Genomic DNA, 16,721 nt, shown 5'->3' with positions numbered 1-16,721 from the left:
CCACGCTGGAATCTGCCCTCACTTGGATGTGGGCATGGGGATAGCACTGCCCAAATGTTTGCGTGGCGTAAAGCTTGACATAATAAAGATTTTCATGGATGATGGAGCTAGCATCCCAAACATCTTTACGGCTCAGACACAGAGCAGAACATAGCACACGGGCTTCTCCAGGAGCAGGCAGAGCGGCTCACTCTCCCAGTAGTCCGTGGCAGCCATGCTCAGGGAACTCCTGATTCTGGTGGGAGGAATGTGTCCCCCGGGGGCCATTGTTAGGAGGAAGATGGAGCTGCTCCAGTCTAGATTAGCAGAATGGCTGCTCGATGTGGTACTTGATCCTCTAGTCTGAATTAAAAGTGGCTCAAGAAAACTGTGTTCATAAAAACACTAAAAAAACAAAACCACCAGCTGGGTGTGGTGGCACACACCTCTGATCACAGCGGCTCAGGAGGCTGAGGCAGGAGCATTGCAAATTCAAAGCCAGTTTTTTGGCAAAAGTGAGGCAGGCCCTAAGCAACTTAGTGAGACCTTGTCTCTAAATAAAATTCAAAATAGAGCTGGGGATGTGGCTCAGTGGTAGAGCACCCCTGAGTTCAATCCCCCGGTATCTCCACCAAAAAAATAAAAAACTATACAATTAACAAAAGGATTCAGAAACAAGACAGAAGAAATAAATCACACTTGGGTGTCTTTCAGAAAGAAAAGAAATGGTAAAGTTCAGACAGGAAGGAAGAACAGAGAAGAAGAGACAGATTTAAGAAGGTGATGGTCTTTCTATTATTTGGAGATGCAGGACATTTTTTCATAAACCAGTTGGCCATAACAATAACATGTGAAATATTTTAACAACTTAGAAGAAAGGAAGTTGAGAGGTTTTTTTTTTTTCCCATGATAAATGGACAGATTATCAAGGAAACAGAAACAAATGTGTTTGACACAGTCTAAGCTTTATACAACACATACATGTGTCATAAAGACACACGATACAGCATTATCATGTTTACTTTTCATATTTCCATGCATCCCTTAAAATTAATAAAACATGATATGGATGGAAGAGGAATCCTTCCTGAAATGACCTCACAGGAATTCCACAAAGGGCAGGCCCTGTGGATAAGGCATCAGGATGGCAGGGAAAAACTGGACCTCTACCAAGGGCTTTGGGGACGCAGGGTGATCAGATGTCAGGGGTGGGGATCGTGTATCCAGACTTAACAGGCTTCAGGGGGATTCAAGATCTGGCAGAAGAGATCTCCGAGGATCCTGAGGGGAGCTTGGTCAGGGGGCATCTGTTGTAGACATCAGCGTGGCTGCAGGGAGGAGATGCAGATGATAAGTTTTAAGACCTGGGAAATCACTATTGCTTGCTTCAGCAACTCAGCAGTTATTTTGATGGACTCCCAAAATTCCAAAGAATGTCCAAGGGGAGTACTACCGTGAGTCATAACCAATGAAATGACTGGAGAGAAGCCGGGGAGAGGAGACTGCATCCTCCTGGAGACCTGCCCTCTCAGCAAGTGCCTCTTGGCATTTGTGCTCAACGACCCAGACAGAAACGCCATCTGTACACAGCTCTCTCCGGAGGGGAGCACAAATCCTGGTGATCAGAGGCATCGAGGGGCTGGCCTGGTGCCTGTCGGTGGTGCACAGTATGTCCCTGTCCTGCTCGGAGCGCATCTTGTGCACGGTTATTGCCGTTTTCTGGAGAACCACAAACTGCATTACTTTGAATTACCAAATCAAAACTCTACGTGCAGAGATTCCTCTGCATGGTCTTTAGCATTTTTATGTCATAATCCCACGGTGATACCCCTCCTTGTGCACTTTACACCCATTCTGTTATTGGAAAATTCCCGACAGATGTCATGTGAAGATGAATGTGGCTGGCCCCTTGATATCCTGCTGTAATCTGAATATTTTTCTACTTGGTTAAAAATATCCAGGAAAGGAGAATCAGCTAGAAAACAGGAGCTGGGCCAGCAATGGCTATTTTCATGTGGACTTCACCGGGGCTCATGGTGTGCAGATGACTGCTGCCGGAGGGGAAGTAGGTGGGAAGACAAAGCCAGCCCAGAGGGGCGTGAGTTCAGAGGGGCCAACTGCACTGTGGTCACCTCTCATGCGCATGCGTGTGTCCACTGTGCTTCACAGTGCTGACGGCGGGACTCTGGGATGTGGCTATGATAAAGTCCCTGCCCTGACTCTCCTTGCAGTCCCTGGCCCCATGGAGAAAATCATAGCTCCAGACAATAGGTGACTCACAAGGGGACTACAACCCCAGCTAGGCATTCTTCTCCAAATAGCTAGGGAAGGGCCAGAGGGGTTAGAGGAGAGCACCTGTCCTCAATGTAGCTCTATCCCTGGGCAGCTCTTCTCCCCGGGGACCTCAGCCAGGAGTGACATGAGGAAGTGGAGGGTCCTGAGACTGGAGGTAGCCAGAGGGTGTCACCATCCTCCGACCAGAGAACACGGGTCCTCCAAGGTCACCTCTGTGTTGCAGATAAAGCACTTGCTCTTCCCTGAGACTGACAGCCTGGCTGGCTGGAAGACTACAGTGAAGGGATTGTTAGTGGGACGGCTGAGCAAGGAAGTCTGACTGGGGAACAGCCGTGGGTGAGGTAGGTAGGGAGGGAGCATGGGAGGAAAGACCAGGGAGGACAGTGCAGAACCTTGGCCATGGAGAGGGAGGTCAAGGTGACCGCAAGTACCCAGCACCCACCAGGAGCCTGAAAGCTGCAGCCGTCTAACAGGGCACCAAGAGGGGGTCAGGCCAGGTAGTCCTGAGACCTATGTGATGTCAGGAGAGCCAGGAGAACTGAGAAGCAAGGAGGAGACAGTAGCCAAGGAAAAACCCAAGAGAAGCAGGGGTGCCTGGGTGGGGTCTCCAGAGAGGGGCCCGGGGTGCTCTCCTGACTCCCAGAGCAGCCTGGAAATCGGAGCAGGTCAACATGGTGAGCACAGCCGTCCTCATGGAAGGCTGGCAGCAGCAGGGAGCAAGGAAGGAAGAGAAGGCCTTTCCACCAGGGTTACACTGCGGTGCCACTTGGGATGCAGATGAAGCTGGCCCTGGGGGAAGAGGAATGGAAGACCCCAGGGGAGAGACAGCAGGACTTACAAACACGAAAGGAAGAGCAGATTTTCTTCTCACCTGGACTCGGTCATGATCCAAAGTCAGGTGATTTTAAATGCTGCTTTTCCAGGGAGCCTCACTGTGCTGGGAACAAGTGACTGGGGTGAAGGGTTCCACCTGCCGCAGTGTGATCAAGACCTGCATCAGGCCCCAGGTGCTGCAGGTCTCCCCCGTCTACACACAAGGGTGCATCGCTGAGTCAGATGCGGAGAGGAACCAGTTCTCGCCATGGCCAAGGGCCTGCGTTTGACCTCAGCAGCCCTGGAGGTGACCCCTGGCTTCCTCTCTCCTGTGTGGCCTTGGTTAGACTTGTAAACTCACCATGCCTCGGTTTTGTCACCTGTAAAGTGGAGTCTGGGGCAACGGACACAGTTAATTTTTGCCCCTGATGGGTCATTATTTTACGGGCTCAAGGGTAAAGATATTCGTTTAATCACAATGATTTCATCAACCCCTAAGTGTTGATTTTTGTTGTTGCTCTGAATGCATGTTGTGCACTCAGTAATTCTGAGATTTGCTTGCTCCATAAAGGGTTTCCTGTTACCTGTCTTTTTTCCCTTTGGAAAAGCTGCATATCTCTTGTTAATTGTCCAATGTTATTGTGCATATATTGCCACCAAGTGTTGCAACAGAAATGTGTTGGTGATTACCTTGCAGAACCTTATTCTATGTGCAGGAAGAAGAGCCTCACTAAAAGGAGAACGTTCCAGGATGAAACTCAAAATGAGAGAAGGGGAATTCAGTTGGTGATATCACACATAGGAACTTTTCATCATATAGAAACATGAGAGGTGCCTTGGAGCTGTCAGAGACAGATCCTGAGCCATTGACACAGCAGTGGGAGTCAGGGGACATGAACTAGTGAGAGCCACTGTCCACTGAGGACCCACTAGAGGGTAAGAAAGAACCAGTCTGAAATGTTAACACAGGCCCATGAAAAAATGTAATTTGTATCACAAAAATTTACATATTCAATACCTAAATTGAATTTCATTTTGCTTTCATGATATTTAAAATTGTATTGATTTTGCTTGGTAAAACTTCAGAGATTTTCAAATGAGAAACAGTGACGGGTTCCAGAGAAAGGAAAGCTTTGCCTCTCTAGGACATGGTAGTTTGGACAAGAACATAACATGCCGGGGATTGAACCCAGAGAGGCTCAACCCTTACGGCACATAACCAAACCTTTATATTTTTTTTATTTTGAGATAAGAGTCTCATACATTTGCTGAGGACCTCACTAAGTTACTGATGCTGGCTTTGAACTTGCAATCCTTCTGCCTCAACCTCTAGAGTCGCTGGGATGACATGCATGTGCCACTGCATCAAACAAGAAAAGAATAGTATTATTGGCAAATTTGAACTTGGTCACATTTTCTCCCGAGCAGTGGTTGGAGAAAGACCCTGACGTCACTTTAATGTACATTAAGATCACAAGACATATCTGGGGTCTTTCTATTATGAACACATTGCAGTCTGAATGCATGGGTCAGCTCTCCCCAGTCACAGTTCTACCCCAGTACCAGTTCTCAGGGGACATCTCAACAGGACATTCCCTGTCCTCTTTGAGCACGCATGCTCTGCCCCACCTAGTCATGCATCTAAATAACTTATTTGCAGCATCCCTTGAAAACCTTAGGTAGATAATTCAGCCCTCAGAGGAGGACTCAAGGGGGGAGCCCTCCTCTGCCAGCTCCAACTCCCTCCTGCCCCCACACCATGGTCTACACTGTGGAGTCAGATCCAGAATCCACCTGTTCTCAGTGTCAACACTCCCTGTGCTCTCCATTCCTTTCCCACCCGGTGATGACTGGTACAGCCCCTCCTCTGACTGTTTCCTGCCCAGACTGTCCATTCTGTGGAAGCTCTCCACTAATGTCCAGCTGCTCCTCCCAGTGCCTTTGGCACTGTTATGGCTTAGATACGAGGTGTCCCCGAAGGCTCATGTGAGACATCGAGAATGTTCAAGGTGCAGTGATTACCTGACGAGAGGTGTAGCCTGATCAATGGAATAAACCATGTTGCGGATGAACTGGGTGGTCAGTAGGCAGTGAGGTTGTGGTTAGAGATAACAGATCACCGGGGTCAGGCTTTGGGGTTTGTATTTTGTCTGTGGTGAGCAGAGTCCCTGCTTCCTGGAGGCCATGCCCTGGGCGGCTCTCCTTCCCAAGTCCTTCCACCAGGATGCCCTGCCTCACCGCGGGCCAGGGCTGTGGAGTCAATCGACCGTGGACATAACCCTGAACCTGGGAGCCGGAGCAAACTTCTGCACCCTTAAGGAGTTCTTGTCAGGTCTTCTGGCCACAGTGACAAGGAGCTGAGCAAAGTGGGCACCGCCCGTCTGCCTTTCCTGCCGACAGGACTCAAATGGATTCTGGGGGCCAGGCCTCCAGCTGCTCCTCGGCACCTCTCCTCTGGGCTTCCCAGCGCTCCTTCACGCCACAGGACTCTGAGGAGCCTGCCAACAGAGACGCACAGGGACCGGCCAGCCCCAGCCCCAGTGTGCGTCTGAAGCTTCGACGGTGGGTTTTGTTGTTATTGTTTGGGCAGAAATTACTGAAATCCTTTAAATTACCTCAAGAAAAGTTAGATCTTCCTCAGTTTCCAAAGTCTTTAGCCTGGGTATGGATGTAACATCAAAGAGCCACATGGACGAAGTTTTGATCCTTTTAAAATTTTCCCTCCGAAAAAAAAAAAGTGAAAGGAATTGAAAGGAAGGGAGGGAGGGAGGGAGGGAGAATTTCAATCAACATTCTCTGAGAGTCCCAGCTGCCCCTGACAGCCTCACCCAGCCCCAGGCCCTGGTTTGTCCACTGTAAGGATTCTGCTTCTGCAGACAAAATATTTCCACCAAGGTCTTCTCAGGTAACTAAGAACAGAGTAGGGAGGAAAAGCATGAGAAGGAGATTAACATTAAACAGGGATGAGAGGTGGGAGGGAAAGGAAGAGAGAAGGGAAATTGCATGGAAATGGAAGGAGACCCTCAGGGTTATACAAAAGTACATACAAGAGGAAGTGAGGGGAAAGGGAAAAATAATACAAGGGGGAGAAATGAATGACAGTAGAGGGGGTAGANAGGGGGGATAGTAGAGGATGGGAAAGGCAGCAGAACACAACAGACACTAGTATGGCAATATGTAAATCAGTGGATGTGTAACTGATGTGATTCTGCAATCTGTATACAGGGTAAAAATGGGAGTTCATAACCCGCTTGAATCAAAGTGTGAAATATGATATATCAAGAACTATGTAATGTTTTGAACAACCAACAATAAAAATTTTTAAAAAAAAGGTCTTCTCAGGCCACCCACTTTTACCTCCTGCTGATTAACTAGGTCTCCTCTGAGGGACTTACTGATTCCTCTTTGCTCAAACTCTGTGAGTGTTAAACTCTAACTTGCAAAATTAACTTTAACCTAGACCTTCTATTCCTGTTAGACACAGATTAATAATTGATAATGTTATTATAAACCAACTACTGACCTTTGCTTGGGATTATTTTATTACTCTTCACATAGGTTAGTCTGGGGATGTGGCTCAGGTGCCCTCCCCAGCACTGCAAATCATCATAATAAATAAAGGTGCAGTGTGTGTGTGGATTAGTTGAGTGAAGCCACGTTGGCACAGCATTAAGGGCTCAAACTTGTCATGCACCATGCATGCCTTAACACCCTCACAAGAGGCGGCAGGAAGGGTTTCACATTGAACCTGAAGTGCTCTGTGCCCCTGCTCACTGGGCACAGACTCTCCTGTCTCCCATCTTGCCCTGGGTGGTGGGACCTGCAGCCCACTGTCCCACTCCAGGCCTGCTTCCACTGGGGAAAGTCACATCTGAAAACCCGAGTGTCACAGAACATGAAGGATGCTCTCATCTGTCCCTCCCTCTCCCTCTGTCTTCACGGGGGTCCAGACATTTACATAGGCACAGAGAGGTCCACCCACCACTTTCACCAGCACTGGTGGGAAACCTTTCTCCTGTGAGGAGCCGACGACTGGTGACCAGGTGCCCACGGACAAGGTGGGAGGGTCTCTGCTCAGTGAGAGCTTGCTGCTCAGAGCCAGCTGCCACCATGGGGTGGGGACGAGTGGTGACTGCTGAGCACAGGGCAGTGGGGGCCAGTCCTATGAACCCAGAGATAAGGCCCTTTCCTCCAGGAGAACATGAGATTGGTTTCCAGGTTCCTGGGAGTCGCTAAACGGTCCTGAGAGGGACACAGAGGACTAGAGAGAGCCCTACCTTGCAGGAGCAGGGAGTTGGTTCAGAAAGGACTGCAGGGTGCCAGAGGGCAGGAGAGTTAAGAGGGGCTCCAACCAAGTCAGGCAACGGGAGCAGCAGAATGAGAAGGCAAGTGTGCAGGCCCCGGGGACAGGCTGGTCCACATTCCCCCCCTGCGTCCCCCACTCCTCCTGCCTCCAGGAGATCATCTCCATGTCTGCTGTCTGCGTCTTGCCACGCTGACTTCCCCCGTGGAAGGAGGAGTTGGCTGCTGATGCGTGGGGAGGAGGGCAGGGGGGCTGGCCCTTCCTCATGTCCTCTAGGGGGCAGGTGCCTGGAAATGCACTTGGATGTGTAAGAAGGGAGGCGGGCAATGACCTGTCCTGGTGCGTATGAGGGGCAAGATGTGCTCCCTCTGCCCCAGATGTGGGGTGCAACACGCAGAGGCATGTCCACCTGCAGGTACAGCTGGACACCTGGGTACCAGCTTTATAAAAAATGATGGTGCCATTTCATTTCCAATCTAGGTGATTGGTTTTCTCAGTTGGTTTAGGATCCAGACGAGGGAAAAGGGTGTTGCTTCCTGGGTAGAGAACAAGTGAGGGCCTCTCCAGGGATTGCTATCAAGAGGCTGCTCTCAGTAGGTCCTGGCTTCAGGTTTGTGTCCAGCGAATGGATTACCAAAAACACGGACTAGTCAAGTCACATGAGAACATGAGCTCAGGCCAACAGCAGGCTTCTCTGTGACACTGCTCCTCCTTCACAGGTCATATGCAGGATGTCCATGGCTTACATCTCAGACCCTCAAATTCAAAAAAATTCAGAAGAGAAAGGGCAAAAATTCACTATGAGCAAGGAACAGTACAAAAGAGAGCACACAGTTACTCCCAAAGAACTGTAGGTAGCATGAAAATTTATGTGGTGCACCATAAAATAATAATTTTAAAATGATTCAAATAGTATTTAAAATTGAATTCCAAATTTTAGGTGGAAACAAAAATTCTCTGAATTTAAGATACCAAAATGACTAAATGGAGAGACAGAGTCCCAAGAAAATTGAGATCCAAGAGAAAAGAAATTGGGAAAGAGGCTGGTTACTAGAGGGTGCTGAGATGTGAAGGTCTCTCACTTCCTTACTCAGGTTGGAAATGTAGCTGCAAAAGCAACCCCATGAGTGGTGGGCCCTTGGGACTGAGGCCTCCTCCTTCCCAGGTGGGGTCAGTGCCTTAGGACCTGGCCAGGCTGAGGCCTCCTCCTTCCCAGGTGGGGTCAGTGCCTTAGGACCTGGCCAGGCTGAGGCCTCCTCCTTCCCAGGTGGGGTCAGTGCCTTAGGACCTGGCCAGGCTGAGGCCTCCTCCTTCCCAGGTGGGGTCAGTGCCTTAGGACCTGGCCAGGCTGAGGCCTCCTCCTTCCCAGGTGGGGTCAGTGCCTTAGGACCTGGCCAGGCTGAGGCCTCCTCCTTCCCAGGTGGGGTCAGTGCCTTAGGACCTGGCCAGGCTGAGGCCTCCTCCTTCCCAGGTGGGGTCAGTGCCTTAGGACCTGGCCAGGCTGAGGCCTCCTCCTTCCCAGGTGGGGTCAGTGCCTTAGGACCTGGCCAGGCTGAGGCCTCCTCCTTCCCAGGTGGGGTCAGTGCCTTAGGACCTGGCCAGGCTGAGGCCTCCTCCTTCCCAGGTGGGGTCAGTGCCTTAGGACCTGGCCAGGCTGAGGCCTCCTCCTTCCCAGGTGGGGTCAGTGCCTTAGGACCTGGCCAGGCTGAGCTGCCTGAAAGAGGGTTTTCAGGGTGGCTTCCCTCCCTTTACCACTCTGTCTTCTACTTGGAATGATGCACAAGATAGCATTGGCCAGACTCCAGGCCCTGGACTGGACATCCCAGCCTCCACAACCAGGAAATACGCTTCTGCTCATTATTAACCACCTAACTGTGGCTGTAATGGTCCCATAAAGCAGCAAGAAAGTGGGGTGGCCCGCCTCTCCCCGCATTACGGTGCTCCAAATTGTCAGAAGAGGAAGGTGATCACACGGGAGCAGGAAGCTGGCCAAGGGGGCCAAAGCTGGTCTCCCTTGGGCCCTTCAGTAGATTATGCTTTCCTAAGATGTGGCCACCCCTGAGAGGGGCTGCAGAGCCCTCTGGTGACCTCGTTAGGAGGAGGGTCCTCCTGGGCCTGCCTTCAGCAGGGTCTTCTGCAGCTGCCCTTGGGTCCTTGGCTTATCACATCAGCATGCCCACAGAAGGGCCAGCGAGGGCCCCGGGTGGTTTAAAGAAGCAGGCAGTGCCTTAAACCTGTGGGAAGGGAAGCCCTGTCCTCTCCTCTGCGAGGTCCCAGCGTCCCATGGAGCCTCACCTGCGGGAGCACCAGTCTCCTTCCGCCTAGTGTTGGTTCCAAATCTCCACGTGTCCAGAAGTATAGGACAATCTCACCTAAATTTAGATAGATTTTTCTAAGTCCTGGTGACTTAAGATAATTGGCCACACCTAAATCCACAAATGCTGGCAGCCACAGCCCACCTGCCCCTTCCTAGATGAGAGTGCTTCCTTGTGCTTGGGCACAGACACCAAGTCTAGTGGCACATCTTCCAGGAATGAACCTAAACCTCTTCCCCAAGTTGGAGTAGTGTGGCCCTCTGTGTCACGCAGCTCTGCCCTGTCCTCTGCCCACTGTCTGGTCCTTTTACTCTCCCACGTGACATGTTTCAGGGGAAGTGCTATGATGTGTGTCCTCCCAACACCGCAGGTGCTGCACACAGTAGGGCTTGGCAAGTGCTTGCCAGGTTGCAAGTCTGCACCTTTGGAGGAGAGAGAACAACCCTGGGAGGAAAGAATAATCTGGCTTCACAGCAGTTGAGCTCATAGCAAAGGAGACTTGAGAACTCAAATCGTCTCTTTCTGAATCTAATAATTGCTTGCAACATCATTGTCTTCCCTCTGTCCATCTTCACAGGACTGAAAGTTGCTGCTAGCCATTAAAAAAACGGTTTCTTGATCTCTGACCACCACCATTGGCACATGTGAAGCTTTAATTGAACCGTTCTTGTTTTCCTCCAACACTGGTAACTTCCTCAGGCCCCGGGAGGGGCTTCTAGCCAATGGCTCCATTTGAACTCCTGGAACAGTGAGAGAGAGGTCACACGAGGGACCTCCCCAATCTAGGCAGCTTTGACATCTGGCCAGAGTCACACGCTGGGTTAATCCAATTATATGGAAATGGTAGTTTTTAAAGAAAACAAAACTCATGCTGAGTTTTGGCAGAAAACAGAGTAGAGTAGATGTGGGTTCCTTTTAGTGTTGGTCTTCAAGTAATTGAGTTCACGCAGACTTGTGTTTGGAGGTGAACGGTTCAGCAGGCACAAGCGGTGTTTGCCCAGGTCTCTCCTGTCACTGGGGAGGGGCGCCCTCTGAGGGCACTCCACCCAGCTCTCCAGAGTGGTAGTTCAGCTGCCATCTGTCCTTAATCCATTTTCTTCTGTTTTGACTCTCCTCCAAATGTTCAGTGCTCTAATCCAGAGCCCAAGTCCTGACACCCTTATTTGGTTTATTACACAAAGGAATCACCACATGTGCCAGCCACGTGCATCAGGGCAGGAGGGAATTTATCATCGTCAAGTAAATTAACTCCTGGAAGTTTGCAATGAAGGATCCTAATAATATAAGACTGCACGTCAAATTAAAGCTTCCTGGAGGTGTTTGACAGGCAAACAGCAGCTTTCCGTCACTGTGACAGAACACCTGAGGTGGTCAACGTAAGAGGAGGAAAGGTTGATTTTGGCTCGTGGTTTCGTAAGTCCATGTGGCAGCATGATCCATTATGGCAGGGGTGCCTGGCAGAGGGGTCTGCTCAACTTGTGGTGGCCAGGAAGAGACAGGGCCGAACCAAAGTCCAAATATTCCCCTCAAGGACGTGCTCTCCAAAGACCTGGACACGCTCCAGGCTGCCCAGTGCTCTGGATCATCATGGGGGCCCATTTCAGAGGAGATATTCTTACTGACTTTTATGCATTGAATCAGCAGCTAGAGTTTTACAATACACATTTTATTATAAAATAGTTTAAAATTTGCAGGAAAAAAATGACAGAAGAGTACAGGTGTTTCCCATACGACCATGTCTACACTTCTTTATGATCAACACCCTACCTGAATATGGTGCAGTGCCTCGGGTAGAGGCGCTATGACTCATAAAATCTGAAGTTGATACAGAGGTTCCCAGTGTCTCCTAGTGTGTCTCCCATTCCAGGATCCCACTGGGATGCGGCACTGCCTTTCTGCAGTATGTCTCTCGGCTCCCTTTTCCTGGGGGTTTCTCAGGCGTTTCTTGCTTCTGACGGCCTTGACAGTTTGAGGCACGGTCAAGTCAGTATGGATCTCACTTTGATTTGCCTGATGTCCGGCTCAGGGCTGGCCAGGCTGTGGGCTTTGTGAAGAATGTGCAGGTGAAGTGCCATTCCCATGACTTGCTGTCCCCATGTCAGAGTGGACCTTGCTCACTCGGCCGAGGTGGTCATTTCCCCCACTGCCACCTGGCTTCCCCTCTCTTGCTCTTCTTTGGAAGAAAGGTTTTGCGCACAGCCTGCTCTTACAGGGGGCTAGCTCCATTTCCTTGAGGGTGGATCCTCCACACAAATTATTTGACTGTTTTACACAAGAATTCGTGTACTTCTCCCATTACCGTGTTACACAATCCATCGTTTACGTCAACATGGGATCATAGATAAGCTCTTTATACTTTGGGATATAACCCAATGCCACATTTCTTGTGTGTTACTGGAGGACGGTCAGTTCTATCACTCAGCTCAATCTTCCTTCCGACACACCCCCATATTGTGTGTGTGTGTGTGTGTGTGTGTCCACACAGGTGAGTATGCATTGTGCTCTTTGTATCTTCTCCCACTAAGATGCTCAAGGTTCATCTTGAATATTTCCTACCCTGGTCCTAAAATGATCTGTCATTTCTCCAAGGGACCTTGGCCCCTTTTATTGGAGAAAAGTATTAGATAACAAGTGGGTGGTAGTTATGGTTGTTACTACAGAGAGCCAGTGCTTCTGGGTCCTCCCAGATTTTGGAACAAAGAATAGTTGTGTATATACTAACTCATGCATGTGGGCGGGTCTAGGAATACTCGACCATAATCACCTGCGCATGTATTAGGCTGAGCGTAAATTCACACAATGCCTCAACTCTTAGTCCATTCCCATATCTGTAGCCTCCAGCAGTGAGAAACCTGGGTCACAACGTGCCTTCACCACTAATGGATCATTTCCATCACACACCTACAGCTGAATCAACATTAACTGTACCCGTGGGGAAACTGCATGCATTGCTCATGTGCAGGCTTTGGTTTCTTGGTCTTATGATGCCTGCTCATCTACAAAGATACTTAGGGCAATACTTTTCTTCCCTCCCACCTCCGTGAAGTGCAATATAGTCGAGTATTCTGTCACAGTCACTTTCATGGGGATGTCCTTCCCCTCATTCATGGGATCATAGATACGCTTGAATGAAGCTTTACTGTTTGTTCTATAAAGTGGCAAATGCATAGTGACCTTCTTTCACTAACCTATATGAATTTTAAAATAATCCATGTCTTCACAAGACTTGATGGCTTATTTTTTACTGCTGAATGATATTTTATTATTTGTATATTCCTCATTTCATTAATTATCAATCTATCAAAGGACAGAGGTGTCATTGCTCCCAGGTTCGTTGAACATTTAAAAAGCTCCTGCTGTGTAGATATTCACATGTAGGCACGTGTGAGTATGAGTTTAAATTGACTGAGTAAATGCCTAGGAGTAGAGTGGCTTGTTTGGATTTGGCTTCACAGGAAACTGCCAAACTGTCTTCCAAAGTAGAGACAAAATTCGGCATTCCCGCCAGGGATAAAAGGGCATCTGTCCCTCCACATCCTCACCAGTAACTGGTGTAGCCAGTGTTTGGGGACTTGCATTAATCTAATAGGTATGTAATGTTGTCCTTAAAGAATTTGCGAATCCCTAGTAACACACTGAGTTAAGAATCTTCCCACAGGCTTATTTTCCATGTGTGCACCTTTTCTGATGAGGTTTTTGTTCCTACATAGTATTTATTTCAATTTTTTTTAAAACATTGAAATTCATGTGTTCTCTGTGTATTCTGGATACAAGTTCTTTATCAGATACGTGTCTCCAGATATGTGTCTCACAAATACTTCCACCCAGTTCATTCATGAAAGTGACTTTTATAGAGTAGAAGTGTTTTTTTTTAATTTGAGTGCATTTTTCTTTCATAGATGTTGCTTTTGATTTGTATCTAAAAATTCATCATTAAGTTCCTAAGTCATATGGATGTTCTCAATTATTTTCTTCTAGAAAAGTTATATTTTTACATTTTTATAGGCACTTTTATAATTCACTTTGAGTTGTTTTTTATGAAATGTATAAATTCTGTCTAGGTTCATTGTTTTTTATAATGGTGTTCAAGTGTTCCAACACAATTGTAGAAAAGAGCTTATCTTTCTCTATTGAATGGTCTTTGAGCCTGTATCAAAACTCAGCTAAAGGGCCGGGGTAGCGCAGTGGTAGGTGCTTGTGCGGTGTGCCTGGGCCCTGGGTGGCACCCCCACTGTCTCACCCACGCAGTTCAGTGTCTCTCTGAGTCGCACTGATCCGTCTCTCCTTTCACTAGGACAAAGCTGTCTTAGAGCTGCTGCCGTAGAAGCCATAGGAGCAGACAGTGCGCGGGACCTGACTCTTGTTTCTTCAGTGTTGTTTTGGCTCCTTCAAGTTTACTGCTTTGCTGTGTAATGAACTTCAGCATGAGTCTGTCCATGTTTACAGAGTAACTTACTGGGATTTTACTGGGATTGCTTTGAATTGAATCTACATCTCAACCAAGTTGGGCAGAACTGGTATCTTAACAATCCTGAATCTTCCTTTGCATTAATAGAGAATAACTTTCCATTTATCTAAAAATTCTAAATTTTATTTCATCTGTGATTTGTTGTTTCTCCCAAAAATATTTTATAGTTTTACACCTACCTACCTCTTTATTTATTAGTGTTGTCATAAAAGTTATTGCTTTTTAATTTAAAATTCCACTTGTTCACTGCTGGGTTACAGGAAAACAATCGGCTTCTGTGCATTGGCTTTGCAAACTTTCTATGCTTACCTATTAGTTCCAGGGGGCTTTTGTTTTTGTAGACTTTTGTAATTTTATACATAGACAACCGTACCACCTGCAAATAAAAACAGTATTTTTCCCCTTTCACATCTGTATGTATGTGTGTGTACTAGCTACATCTCAATGCCTAAAGATGCACTAGCTGCAACTTCAACACACCAAAATGTTGACACGTAGACCCCCTCCCACACACAGGTGTTTAAAGGCTTGGTCCCCACCTAACTGCTGGGGAGAGATGCTGCAGCCTGTGGGAGGGGAAGCCTGGCGAAGACGTTTCTCAGGTCCTTAGGCCCTGGACACTCTCTCTCTTTCTCTCTCTCTCTCTCTCTCTCTCTCTCTCTCACACACACACACACACACACACACACACACTGCTCCCTGGTGTGAGAGGTCACTGCTTGCTCTGATCTGAACTTCCACCATGCTCACACAAGAACCCAAACTAGTAGAAACACCAGATCTTGCACTTGAACTCCCAGAACCACAAGCCAAAATAAACCTCTCTCTACTTTACAGGTAGCCTGTGTCAGGCACCTCACTGCAGTGGCAGAAAGCTGACTCATCAGAGCGCGTCTCTGCCTGGTGTCTGGCGTGAGCCTGTGCTGTGCAGTCCACTCTACGTGTGGTGAACTGTCGTGCTGGCTGTGCAGGTTCTGCAGACATCCTTTATCAGGGGGACATCGTTCTCCTCTGAGGGTGACGAAAGTTTTACCTCGAATGGATATTTCTAAACCAACGGATATGATCATGTGATCTCGTGTTGTGTAGACTACTACCTTGGGGGGTTCCATTCATTGATTTTTGAAAGTTAAATCAGAATGGCATACCTAGGTAAATCCCACTTGTTCTCGATGTATCATCTTTATTAAATATTTCTAGATAATGTTTGCTAATATTTGGGGGTGGTATAGTTAAGTTCATAAGAGAGCTTGCTCTGTGATCCTCCTTTTAAGTAATGGCTTTATTTGGTTTTATAACTAGGATGAGATTTGTGTCAGAGAATGAGTTGGAAAGTGTTTCTGTTTGTATTTATGGAAGACACCTTGGAGTGTGTCTTCTTCTTTTAATGTTTGGTAGAATTCACTACAAAATTATTTGAATGTTGTGCTTTCTCTTTTTTAAAGATTATTAATCATTGATTGAATGGTTATTTTAAAAAAATTAAACGCTTTTGGTACTGGGGATTAAACCCAGGGGCACTCTATCACTGAGCACACCCCCATCCCTCTTTATTTTTTAAGGTAAGGCCTCCCACATTTCAGAGACTGGCTTCAATCTTGCCATCCTCCTGCCTCAGCCTCTGAGTTGCTGGGATTGTGGGCATGTGCCACCACACCCCACTTGATAGAAGACCTTTAATGCATATTAACTGATGTCTGTTTGGACTCATTTCTAATGATATGGAGCAAGATGGTTATTTACACCCTACAACTCTTTGTGAGAGTTTGGAAGTTTCTTTCAGTGAATTGTTCTTTTCCTTGACGTTGTGCAAAGGGCGGACACACATTTGATCTTAGTATTCTTTTATTAATCTATTTAATTTGTATTAATGTTATAATAGGGTCAACAGTGATGACCCACTTATAGATCTGGTATTGGTAATGTGTTTCTTCTGGTTTTCCCCTCTTTGGTTACACTTACTGTGTTATGAATTTTGTTGATCTTTTCAAGGAATTCTTAGGTTCTGTTGATTTTCTTCTTCTCAGTTCCACTGATTTCCATTTTGACTCCTAAGATCTCTGCTCTATTCACACTTCCCATCTCCTACCTTCCAGTGCCCCAGGGAAAGCCGAGGCCGTTCCTTTCCTCCCTTCTCTCCTGGGTACACAGAGCGATCACTTCTATACACTGCTTTTTCTTGACTCCATTTTCTTATTTAGCTAAAAGTATATTTTTTAAGTTTCTTATAAGACTTCTTTTTGACTCATAAATCATTTAGATGTGTGTTGATTAATTTGCAAATAATGGGGACCATGAGGCCACTGCCCTACTGGTCATTTCTGGTTCCATTGTGACATAAGAACGCACTTTGTTTTAGATCCGCCAATGAGTGCTGTTGGCATAGGGTGTGGTTTATCAGGGCGGACGGTCCAGCTGAGCATGAGACATTTCATTGTGCTGTCGTTAGGTCCATCTGTAAGTCACATTAGATGGAGTAGGCTAGTAGTCTATTTCGGTCACCTGTTTCCGTGTGGATTTCATTTACCTGAGCTCTCATTTTCTGACA

General features: G+C 47.5%; 2 long non-coding RNA genes across 3 annotated transcripts; one reads left to right on the top strand and one right to left on the bottom strand.

Moving 5' to 3' along the window:
- Positions 1-925: 925 nt before the first annotated feature.
- LOC125619954 lies at positions 926-9,564 on the bottom strand. 2 transcript variants are annotated; one of them, XR_007351523.1, is made up of 4 exons: positions 7,365-9,559; positions 5,110-5,808; positions 3,146-3,481; positions 926-1,307 (listed from the first exon to the last, which is right to left on the bottom strand). It is a non-coding gene; the product is annotated as an uncharacterized LOC125619954 (long non-coding RNA). The 2 variants fall into 2 exon arrangements; XR_007351522.1 differs by having other exon boundaries at positions 3,146-5,808; positions 7,365-9,564.
- Positions 5,540-16,517, top strand: LOC125619955. Its single transcript, XR_007351524.1, has 2 exons — positions 5,540-5,649; positions 15,011-16,517. It is a non-coding gene; the product is annotated as an uncharacterized LOC125619955 (long non-coding RNA).
- The last annotated feature ends 204 nt before the right edge of the window (positions 16,518-16,721 follow it).

Source organism: Marmota marmota, unplaced genomic scaffold, assembly GCF_001458135.2.
Source record: "Marmota marmota marmota unplaced genomic scaffold, marMar, whole genome shotgun sequence".
Classification (NCBI taxonomy): domain Eukaryota; kingdom Metazoa; phylum Chordata; class Mammalia; order Rodentia; family Sciuridae; genus Marmota; species Marmota marmota.
This window is presented reverse-complemented; position numbering and strand designations above follow the sequence as displayed.